Genomic DNA, 12378 nt, shown 5'->3' with positions numbered 1-12378 from the left:
GAGGCCAGGAATAGCCTGGTAGAATTAGGGAGGAAGGGTGGAAGGTGATCCGGGCCAGTTTGTTCACAAGAATACCCAGCCTGGCCGGGCCACCTAATCTTGGAGGGCTGACCATATTGGAGTTTGGGTTGTTCGTCCATGGTTTCTGCTCAGTTGTCCTTGAGGTGTGTAGGGACAAGAGCAACTGGGGGTGTTTTGCAGGTAGAGAACTGAACTAGCCTCACCCCAAGTCTTGGTTATTGGTGTGTGGGGGAGGTCATTGTCCAGTCACAAGTGGAATGCTGGAGCTGTGGTTCAGGAAGGACTTTGTTACCTTCTTCCTGTCTGTTCTTCATGGCAGTATCACACAGCCTTCATGCTTCTGTTCTTAAAGGAGCATCAGAAGGGCCTTTTCGTGCCTCAGCCTCTAAATGGCCCGGGTACCCTAGTTCCTAGCCACCGTTGTGTAGTTGATCAGCAGTTAAATGGGCTCTTTGCCAGCCCCATGGAGAGGGTGGAAGGGGTACATGTTCCTGTCGTGATGAATGGGATCAGCTTTGTATTTGTACCCAGACCATAGCCGGTCAGAGGGCCACTGACCACTGTGATATAAGGACTGTAAGTGGTCCATGCCCTCTGGGTGAGTGAGTTGAGGTTGGTCAGGTTGTTTCTGTGGAGTGGAGTGTAGGCTGGGGACTTCTTAGGAGCTGTTTGGACTTCCTGTTTTATTGTTTCTCCCTTCTAAGAAGAACAGGTGGTGTGTATGATCGTTACTAGGATCGAACCCCGATTGTGTGATCAGGTTGGCTGATGTAACCCTTGGATCCTCTCATACATAACTCCTGTAAAATAAGGATGGTCAGACTTACTGGCGTAAGTCTGAAAAGGGCGTACACTCTTCAGAGAACCCTGTGCAAAGCCTACCATCCCATAGGGCTTTAGCCAGAGTTGATTTTTTTTTTTTCCCAGCTAGTCTGGATTAAACAGTTTATGCTGGGACAGAGAGATTGTTTTATAACAAAACCTCCATCAGTTGGTCACTTTGGTGATTTGGGCCGGGAACCCACAGTGTGCTGTGGGTTCCGGTCCTTGCAGGTTAGCTGTGATCTCCTCTCCTCTCAGGCACATCCCTTCAGCCCCCCAGTGTCTGGGGAATTGAGGGCTAGTTTTACTGAGTCCCAGACTCTCCTGAGTCATTCTCCTTTTCTTGGATCCTGTCTCTGAGTGTTATGTACTGGGCCACCGGCTCCAGGTGGTGCTTAGACCGTTAACTGTCATCTGGGGGTGGATCTGTGCAAGATGGCACCGATGGCAGGTGATTCCTGCTTCTTTGGGTAGGAAATGGGAAGTGGTGAACGAACAGGGGGAGGCTGCGAGGCGATTGCGGTGTTAATGTTTAATTACCTGCAGTGCCCTAGCCTAGGGTTTCACAGCCTTGGCGCTGTTGACATTTGGGGTCAGGTAAACCTATAGTGTGGTATAGATAGGAGGCAGGGGTTTTGTTGGCAAGCACAGTACCGTCCCCCTTAGTGTCCCCCCACCCTCGTCTCTGCCCTCACCTGTGTACCTGACCTGTGTCTCCCGGGGGGTGGGGGGGTGCCCTTTTGGTTGAGAATCATTGATCTGGCCCCTTAAAGTGGCTTCTGTTTGAGAAGGGGATCCTTGAACAGGTTCTGAGGTTCCATTCCGCATAGATTAGAGCCTGCTTGTGGAGTTCAAGAGCAGGAGGCTGCCTGGAAACGCACATGGACCACGGTCCAAGCTTGGGCCACTTCAGGTGACCAGGTATGTGCTCCTCTTGAGTTGTGTGGGGTTTAACCGACAACTCTGATGAGAGGGTAAGGGACAGTTACGTCCTGGGCTCATGTTCCCATCTCTGCAGGGTTTCAGGGCAGGACTTTTTTTTTTTTTAATTAGAGTGATAGCACTCTGGTCCTGCATTGGTGCTCCCAACACATGGCTCCGTGCTCATTAGCTGTCCCTGGCACACACAGATACATCACTTGTAGGACATGGCTTTCTTGAACAAGCTGAGTAGACTTTTATTCAAAGTGAACTCTTTTATTCAGGAAAAGGTTGGCTTGTCAGACTCTTGCTGCCCTCTTCCCAGCTCTTCCCTTCGATGCTCAGCAGATGAGGCTTTAGAGGGGCGTCTGATGGGGTCAGTTGGTCAGGGCTTTACTGAGGCCCTGATTCAAGGTAAATTATCTACTGAAAGTTAAGTGTTGCTGCTGTGCTTGTAGAAGTGTAAAAAGTCAGGTGTGTGCTATGAATTCGGTAGCAGCTTCTTGCTGGTGGGAGGGGCCTTGAGATTCCTGGCAACATTAGCTAGTTTCAGTCCTGGAGGCCTGACAACCCAGGCACAGGAATGCAGCCGTTGGCCCAGCACAACACACTGGTTCTCGAGTTTTTGGTGAGCTGGAGCAGGAAGTGCAACTGTGAACCATGGTTGTGGGAAGCTTGGGGACAGGACCAGTGTGTGCCAGTGAATTGCCACATAGTAGGGGGAGGCGTGTGGAATCTGGCCTTGGAATGGCACTGTGAGCTGCTGGCTGACAGAACAGACCTCCCAGGGAGTTCTAAAGATCCAATGTTGGGCCAGTTAATTAATCTCTCAGTACCTTGGTTTTCTCATCTATAAAATGGGGATCAGAATAACAGTTCCTACTTTGGGTGATTGTGAGCTGTGGGAACTATGAGCTAAAAGCTGTCAGGGGGTAAGGAAGTTGCTGTTCTGGTCTATGGCATTTTTTGGGGGGTAGTGGATTGATTTGCAGTCCTGAGGTTTGGGGACAATGAGTCTTTAAAGTATTTTTATTATATTTATGTATTTTGTATGTGTGTATGTGAAATGTACATGTGCCACGGTACATTGTGGGACGACAACTTACAGGCGTTGGTTCTTTTTTTTTTCCATCATGTGGGTTCCAAGGATTGAACTTAGGTCATCATCATGTTTGGCAGCAAGTCCCCTTTTACCTACTGAGCTCGTTGGCTCCAGCATAGTGGTTCCTAATCTGATGGCGCAGGAAGTTCTTACCAGCCCTTTCCTGGTTATGCCCAAGGTGGTCCACAGATAAACTAAGTGACTGCGATGTCAGGGTTTCCAGATCTTCTGCAAATGAGGTGCCTATGTTAGTTATCCTCAGGAACCACGCGTTTACCACACACCCCAGGCTCCTCTTAGTGCCTGCAGGTTGCTGATCAGTATCCTGACAGTAGAGGAGGAACTGTCTTGCTTGGCCATTGGAGCATCCGGTCCATGCTTCCTGCTGAGCCTATCACCCCACACCCAGTTCTTGCTCTGTTGGAGCTGGAGCCAGAGCCCGCAGGCCTGTTTTTCAGGTTGTGTCCTTTCAGCGGGTAACTGGAATGCGTGTGCATGCGAAAGAAAACAACGAAATGTTTGGGGAGTGTTTTGGGAAAATAGCAGGGAGCAGATTGCCAAGACTCGCTTATATGGTTCCTTTTCTTTCCCCTTTGCTGTCTACATGTGTGATCAGCATCCCGGAGCATTCCGCAATACAGCTTCGGCTTTTCTTACCCCAACTGTTCCTTCTTACAGCAAAGAGGATACAATTCAGCACCAATAATACCGAGCAATAAATAACCCAGGGAAGATGAATAGCCTTGTGTGGTGGTAAATTAAAGTTGATTTATTGCACATAATATATACAGGTGCTCCTAATGTAATTAAGCAGTGAGGCTTTTAAATGCTGCAGAACCTGAAAGAAGACCCAAGAAAATTGGGTCTTAATAAGGCTTATTGAAATAACAGCTAAACACGCTGCTTAGTACTCTTAGGGGGTGCTGAAAGATGGATCCGCTCTGCTGTGTCTCACTGTGGAATGACACACCTGACCCACTGTTAGTGGGGCCTGCACTAGATTGCTTTCTCCATAGTCGGACTGGGTTATGTTAAGCTATGCCTGCACATTGGCCTTGTTGTCTTGCATAGAGTCATCAAGTGACTGGCCATTGAACAGGCATTGAACTAACCATTGAACAGTGTGGGACAAGAGAGTGAGGCTGTGGGATCGAACCCCTGGCCTCATTGGCATCCCAGTCTAACCAGGCCAGACATGAGGAGGTTCATACACAGAATAAGCTTCTCAATTGAGCCCCAGTGGTAGAGTTACCTGAACACCGTGCTGTGGATGGGAGGCAGGCTAGAAATAGAAAACAAAGACTCCATCTTTAAGGGTGGGGTCAGAGTGTTAGGTGTATGTATGATTAAAGAGATGGAGTGGAAAATGTCATTAGAGAATAGTGGAAGGGATAAAGCCACAAGACAGGTAGCTCAGGAGAATGACAGAGAGCCCAGAGCATTAGGAACTGGGAAAGCCTTTGAGGCAGGGCAGGGTAGAGTTTGGGGTTGGTATCCTGAGTCAAAGAGTTGAGTTGGCAGGAGATGTAGAGATATAGATAGATTTGCTCTTCAGGCCTACTGTATAGAGAACTTGCTTGGGGATTATGGGATCGTGGATGCAGGTGAGCAAGAACAGGATCAGAATTTATATATTTCAATGGAAGCTCTTTTGCAGCATTGTGGGAGACAAAGGCCTGGGACAGGAGCGGGGCACAGTTAGTGTGGATGACAGGGCATTCGGAGTGTATATTTGCCTCATAGCTGTTGGGGTGGGTTACCTCGAGGAAGTTAGATGGGCACCCAGTCAATAACTCTGGGTATTTGTTAGAAATGGAGGTAGATGGATCTCGCCAAAATTTTCAGTTGCCGAAGTGTCTGGGCTCCCGAGGGAGACAGAAGACAGTAGGCCTGTGGCTCCCACGGAGCGGTGAAGCCAAGGTTCCCTAGAAAGTGAGCAAGATATTCCATAGTGATTTAGGGCTGGGGACCCTGGTTTGGGGTGTCTGTGGATTGTCTGGTGGAAGCAGCAATGGTTCATCAGTCCATTGAGGAATCTGCCCCATTTGAGGAAAGCCTGCTGGACCAACATCCCGACTGTAGCAACATGAGAGATGATGGGTCAGGGAGAGGTTGTTCTTCTCCACTGAGGGTTTCAGAGTAGGGTCATTTTCAGTAATTAACTGATCTCTTGACTCTAAAACCATAAAACTGTTTCCTGCAGAAGTCTCTTTCTGGGACTCATAAACTCACTTTGCATGGTTTATGGTACCTATCAGCTCATAAACTCACTGCATAGCTTTTAGTACCATCAACTACAATGCCCAGTTTATTCTGGGTAAGGTAAAGACCAAAAGCCAGTCTGCTTGGTCAGTGGCATTGAGCACCAGAGCTATTTCTGGGTGAATCCCAAGCCTGGGGTCATAGTTGAGACTTAAGGGAGAGACCTGCTTTATGTGTATGAAGCCATCCGGGGGCTGTCCGTAAGCTCTGTGGTCTGGTGGGAGGCCTGGCTTAAGGACGGTCTGCTGGGTCTTCAGGCTGGGTCAGGGCCTGGTCACCTGATCATTTGTAGAATTAGAAAAGATTCAACTGTCTGATCGGAATTTCCCGGCGGATAGAGAACACATCCCCTAAATATACAATCAGGGATTTGGTGATTTTCACTAACCGTGGTTCAGTAGATGTTGAAGATGGATAAATGATGTGTATTTACTTTTTCTGATGCTTGTTCAGGGAGACTGAAAAAGTTCCCCTGTCACCTTTAAGTATACTCCTGTCTGTCTCCTCGTCATTTTGTCCCTCCCCCTGTTGTGGGATTTGAGGGAGACAGGTGGAAACTGCTCTGCCCACGACCCTTAGGAAGGCTTCTGGAAGCAGACTTGTTTATTTTTGATGGACAGAACAAATCCTTTACCTGGGACTATCCTGCTCTGACCAGCAACAAATTGAATATTCGTGTGACCTTGTTCTCTCAGGAGCGGAGTGAGTGGTGGGGGTGGGCGCAGCCTCCTTTATCCGCAAGCTTGCCTCCTTGTTTGCTCACTGCAACACTTTAGCCGGTGCGGTGCCGGGTGCCTTTGCTTCTGAGGGGCAGTGCCTCTGGGGCTGCGGCAGAAGAGCAAGTGGAGAGCGGCCACATTGGGTGGGAGGAGGCTCAGGGGAAGGAATGCGCTTATTCTGTAGCAGCCCCCTCCCCCCCAAGGCCAGCTGAGTGTGTCCTGTCACGCAAAGATCAACTTGAAGCAGAGTGAAAAACTGAGTCCAGAAGCTAATGGCTACCACCTCCCCAGGGCTTTGCCTACTCCTTCCCCGAATCTCACACGCCCTCTTGATGTGTTTATAAAAAGATATCAGGTTTCAGCACCAAGGTTGTGTTTATAAAAAGATAGAGTGGAGAGTGGGGGGTATGTTCTATGGAGGTGTGGTGAGGTGTGGGGCAAAGGGAGGGCCCACGTTGAGGCATCCCTTCCCCCTGAGGGACCAGCCACATGACAATACAGTATAGACTAGTTTATTTAGGGCATGGGGATAGCGAATTAAGAGGGTAGTAGACACACATACACACACACACACACACACACACACAGGAATAAGAAGGAGGAGGAGGAGGAGAGGGATAGAGGTCCTCCATGAGCAGGTGGAGAGAGACTGGGGAAAGAAGAGGGGAAGAGAACAAGAGGGCAAGAGTGTGTGCAGGGGGCAAGTGGCCCTTTTATAGTGCCAGGCATACCTAGCCGTTGCCAGGTAACTGTGGGGTGGAACTTAGACAGAATGCTAACACCTTGCCTTTGAACCATCCAGCTATAGCCACAAGTCAGTGTATTCCTTCTTTGTGTTCCCAGTGGGCCCTGCAACTTGGCTAAGAAAGAGTTTGTTAGTTCATTTCTTCATTCATTATCCATGCAGCTAGTACTAATTAGCATTTAGCAATGTGGTTGCCTGGGCCAGTTGAGTTGTACTCATTCATTGAACAAACATTTGTTGATCCCATGCCTGTGGGCTTGGATGCAGGGTGTGGCTCTGGGGTTACTGAGATGGGGCCAGGTTGCCTTTGGGCACACTGTCTGTGTGGGAAGGCAGGTCATTAAGGGGGAGGTGCCGAATCAACCGGTGTAGGATGCTGAGGATGTTAATGGGACCTCCACAGGGTGGGGGTGGGGTGAGGGGGATAAGGGGGAGGGAAGCTCCAATCTCTGAAGCTTTGTTAGGTGTGCTGGCTGATTTAGGCCTTAAGAGGGTAAAAGAGATTTAGGGTCTGAGAATCAGAGAGTGCTCATCCTTCAGGGCAATCAAGATGGGAGGGGGTTGTTCCCCATCCTGGATCATGGGGGCGGGGGGGGGGGGGCTGAGTGACTTCCCGGGATTCTGTCACTTGGAATGAAGGAACATACCTTGCTGTCACCCTGCTTGCTAGGGAGATGACTCATAGTTATCAGAATAGCGAAGGGTCCTGGGAATCTGCAGGCTGAGAAAAAACAGCCCAGGAAAGAGAAAGATAAGTCACACCACAGCCAGCAAGCAAAAGCTTCCATAAATATGAGCCCACTCAGTGGGCCCTTCAACTAAAAGTGACTCACCTCTGGGGAGACTTTCACCCCCTCTTCCATTTACAAGTGAGGACGGTTGAGGGGATCACCCAGAGCAGCAGGCGAAAGATAGCGTCCAGGCATTTGGTGCCGCTGCCTCTGCCTGGTTTGTAAACTTCATTTTTCTTTGTTCTGGCCATTAAAAAAAAAAAAAAACTGATAGGAATTGCTGAGGGGCTTTGGAGGGGGGCAGGGAAGGCTCCTGTGTAAACAGCTGTCTTGCTGATTCCATCTACAAAGTGGATTTTATAGCTCAAGTATTTGTTCTTGCTTTAAAATGCCAGAACAGCCCTGTCATTTCCTTAGCTAAGAGAAGGGGGTCTTTGAGCCTTGGAGGCCATCTCCGCCCATCAGAAACCTTTGTTGAGGGGCTGGAGGAGGAGGGAATTCCAGGGAACTTTCTTTGAACCAGGCATTTCTAAGATAATCTCATACATGCTCAGTGGAGGAGTTTTCTTTGCAAACTTTGAGTTACCAGTTTACAGTGCCTTCATCTTGTTTGAGCTATCACGTTCTGGCCTATAAAAATAAACTAAAAGAAACCTCAAACCCCCTCATCTTCCCTGGTCACCACAGCTGAATACCTGCTTAATGTTTTTGTGCAGACATTTCATTTTCTTTTTTTATGCAAGATTTCATTATTTTGTGATCTGAGAGAGTTAGTTGCCCTGAGACTATTAATAAATTGAGGTGGCTAATGGCGTGTGACTCAGAACATATATTTAAAAACAAGTTGGAATAGAAATAGGTCCTTTACAAAATTAATTTTTTTGTTAGGCTACTCTCTTGAGCCCTTTTTGTTTGAAGCCGGCTTACTTTGTAGTGTTCATATAGACCCAGTTGCAATTAACGTGAATTACTTTTAAATACTGGCTAGTTGCTGTGGATAGAGGCCAGGGCTGTGGCTGCTCAGGGAGGGTTAAGAGGCTTGGTCATTGTCTGGGTCTTTTAATCTCACTGGAGATCAAGTTGTGTTCCCTTGGAGATGGTGTCAAAGATTGCCCGCTTTGGTGGGGAGATGGTGGGGAGAAGGATTAGATTCAGGCTTCCCTCTAGGACCAGGACATCTCTTTCCCAAGGCAGAATAGATAATCTTAAGACACTCGCTTGTTTTGAAGCAAGTTCTGTGAAGTACAGTGTGGAGCCTGGGATGGAAGAGGGACATCAGTGGAAGCACCGCTCTGATGATGTCGAAATAGTCTAGTGTTGATTTCCTACCGTGGTTAAGGTGGCACGGGATGGAAGCCAGCAGTGTTAGGGGTAGCAGAGTCAATGTGCGGAGGACTCTTGCAACCGCCTTTGCTTAGTCTTCTGTTACTGCCAAATTATTTTAAGATAAAACAAAGTTGAAGGTAGATTTGGCATACTTCTCTGGAGTGAGTGTGCATTGAGAATGATCTCTATGTAGGCAGGGCAGGTTATTCCTGTTTTGGAGGCTGAAAAAATTAAGACCTCAGGGGAACCAGGGAGCTTGCCAGTGCCCATGGCCCCATAGCAGATCTTTCTCTAGCTCATGTCTTTCTTCTGCAAAATGGCAGCCAGCATGTCTCCTCCTGATTCCACTGGCATTTATTGCCAGAGTGGACAGCTAGCAGCTCATTTTCCTGTGGGGACCAGATAATTGCATTAAAAAACCAACAGCAAACAAACAAGCAAACAAACAAAAAAAAACCCCTAAAACATGTTTCCTTCCATCCCATGAGTATAAAGGTTTATTTTAGAACCTTGACTGATGCTTCCTAAGTAGAATTTTGTTGTCTTCTCTTTTTGTTTGAAAAATGTTCCTGTTTCACAAATTGAACGTGCTTATGATTTAAAAATTAGCCATTAGAGAACTTACAGCATTTCCAGGGAAGGTTCCCAGGGTTTCTCCCCATTCTGGTGACAAATTAGAATCTATCTCTTCCCTTCCTCTCTTCTCCATTTCCTCCCCCATCCTGTATATTTGCACCACAAATATTTGTTGAGGCTTACAATAACAGGTTCCTAGTATGACTTTCATTTTGTAGTATGCTCTCTAGTTGGCAGAGTCCCTTTGGGTGGCTCTGTTAATGGGAGCCATTCTACTTTTTGTGTGACTATCTTTAGGCTGCCTAGCATTGGGTGCCTTGTAAATTTGCAATAAGTGTGGATTATTTCTGTTCCTGTCACCTTAGAGCAGGTAGGACTTCATTTCAGATCATGTGGAGTTCAATGAGGAGAGAAGATGCAGGGGTGGTTTGTAATGTAGTGCTAGGATTCAAGTAGGGACTGAGGGGGAGCAAGAGGAGGAGAGAGAGGCAGGAGCTGCAAGCAGCTTGCTAGAGCAGGGACTGCCTTAGGATTCCACAGACAAAGTATCCTGGGGAAGAGAAAGGTGGACACGGGACAGATCCCTCGTGTGGATGGAGACAAGGGTGGGAACGGGAGTTCACTTTCTGGAAGTTCAAGATGACTGAGATATGAGTGTGTCCTCAGAGTATGGCACAGTGAAATCACTGGTGGACAGAAGGTTTGGGGTGGAGGGAGGGATGGCAGTTTGGACAGGGTGGGGTCACTTAATCCTTGGGTCATCGGTAACTTTTCGGTCTTCCTGGAACAGAAGAAGTGGTATGAGGCGAGTGAGTTAAGGGCAGAAAGGACTCTGGCTTTATTCAAGAGCTTTCTGTCACTGTAACAAAATACCTGAGAAAATCAGCTTACAAAGTGAAAGGTTGGTTTTCGTTGAGGTAGCACTTCATGGCAGTGCTGCGTAGGTCAGCAAAACCACTCGTCTTGTGGGCAGGAACAAGGGAAGGCGTTGGGGGTCTCAAGGTCCTCTGCTAGAGCATGCTTGCAATAACCTAAACATTTCCCAGTGGCTTTACCTCTTAAAGGTTCTGCTACCTTTTTAATAGTGCCTCCCTCCCAAGGGTCTGTCCTTTGACATATGGCCCCTTGGGAGCTGTTAACAATTCAGACTGTAGCAGAATCTGTGTCCAATGGCAGTGACTCACGGTAGAAGCGTGTTCAAGGAGATTCTGAGCACATCCTATCAGTGGGTGAGGGGTGATTCTACTGATAAGTTGGTGGATTCTAGAAGCCACTGGAAGGCCCTATTTCTTCTCTGGAGGTGAGGCTATACAATGGTATGGATGCTCAGACTTACTTACCTTGCTAAGGAAAATGTCCCAGAAGTGTGGGCTGTGTAGATCCAACCCCCACTAACTATATGGTGTGGATAACAGCTTGCTCTAGACTAAGTCTTGCTTTGTGACTCGAGTAGCTACATTTCCCGTTTGGCCCTGCATTTCCCCTACAGATGCTTTACTTAACTCAAGGGGAAGAGGTGGTAGTTACTGTTGAGAGCCCTTAACAAGCAGGCTTCTACAGAGACAATAAGAGTTCCCAGAGGAAGGAGGCTGGCACCAAGAGAAGAACGCAACTTGAGTTTAATTTAATATTTCACCTTATACACACAATATTGATATGTGCCATACTGTAAGCAAGGTATGAACACCTCCCCGTTTGCCATGTGCTTTGAGGTAGACTGTTCTTGGTAGTTTTGCCTGGCTTTAGATTTCTCTGCATTGTACCCTACATAAGAAGACTTTCTTTACATTCCAACTGATGTTTAATTCTGACATTTGGGAGACTGAGGCAGGAAGAGTGAAAGTCCCAGGTCAGCCCAAGCAGCGCAGCAAGACCCTGCTTCAAAAAGCTATCCGAACAGAAAAAGAATGGATTGAGGCATTCCTTCACAGAGAGCTTGTTCTGTTGGGTATACTTCAACACTAGTATTCCTTTTTACTCCTGTGGTTCTCTGAGACAGATGTACTTATCTGGGCTGTGCGTGAGAGTTTCTTAGGATTCATGTTCTTAGGAGAGCTGCTCATCACAGTGTATGTGGGAGCTTTGTTTGAATAGCCACTGTTCTGAAGACACCCAGAGCTTTATATAGTGGTTTTCACTGCCCTCTTCCTCATAAACCCTTACTACTAGCTGACTCGTTCATTTGGGTCCACTTTGTAGCTTTAATTTGCATTTCACTGATCACTAATGAGGTTGAACATCATGCTTGCTTTTTTTAGGGTGCAGAGTCTGGACACTAACACATTAGATGCCACAAACCCCCCAAGTGTGTGGTTGGCTGTCTTCAAGCTGTTCTCTTGCCTTGGGACAAAAACACTCATTTGTCAGTGCTGTGAAGAGTTTGGGCAGTGTGTGTTAGCCTCTGTGTGTGGTATTTTTGAGTCTGTCTAATGTTTGCTCCCGTTGATCCCTTATTTTATTGAGAGCCCACAGATGACAGATAGCAATCTGGATTCGGCTCCATCCATCCCTTCTTGCTTGATAGGGCCATGCTGTTTCTTTATGTATAAACAGACAAATAGATGAGAGCCCAGGCAGGTCCCCAGGGTTGGTGACAGCAAACCTTGGGAGGCACTAGGGACAGCCCTAGGCAAACATCAGCCCCAGAGTGGTATCTGTTGGGCCCTCAGGTCGGGGAGGGCTGGTCTAAGGAGAGAGGAAAGATTAGGCCCCGGGTGAGGTAGGATGTGATGGTGAGAAGCCTGAGCAGGCTGGGAAGATGGCCATGGCACTGGATCCCCTTGCGTGTCATAAGGTGTTTCCCCAAATCTGAAGGAGGAACAGTCAGACAGGGCGAATCCTGCCAGGACTGAAGCTTTGGGGAAGGGCGGTCTTTGTTTTACTATCTGTTCAGTTGAGCGCTTTTATGTGAAAATAGACCTTTGATGTCCTGGGAACTGTGAAGGGAAATCTGCTTTAGCACCTGGGGAAGGGAAGCTGCCTTGGGAAAGAAAAGTGTTCTGTGAGGACAGAATAGAGTCCTGCTCTCAGCATGGGTTGGGCTGGGCATGCTCGGAACCCTGTGAGGGGGCTGGAGGGACAAAGCACAGGTCCTGCATGACGTGTTTAGAAATGCAGCGTCAAGGGGGACATGATCAGAGAGCTGGTGACATG

At 47.9% G+C, this 12378-nt stretch overlaps 1 protein-coding gene across 6 annotated transcripts in view; it reads left to right on the top strand.

Annotated features, from left to right (window-relative positions):
* MSI2 (musashi RNA binding protein 2) overlaps nucleotides 1-12378 on the top strand; it is a 351755-nt gene that overhangs the window by 26913 nt on the left and 312464 nt on the right. The gene's annotated exons all lie outside the window — the stretch shown is intronic.

The sequence above is a fragment of the Micromys minutus genome, assembly GCF_963924665.1.
Source record: "Micromys minutus genome assembly, chromosome: 10".
In the NCBI taxonomy this organism is placed as follows: domain Eukaryota; kingdom Metazoa; phylum Chordata; class Mammalia; order Rodentia; family Muridae; genus Micromys; species Micromys minutus.
The sequence above is the reverse complement of the archived record's forward strand: the minus strand, read 5'-3'. Positions and strand labels throughout refer to the sequence as shown.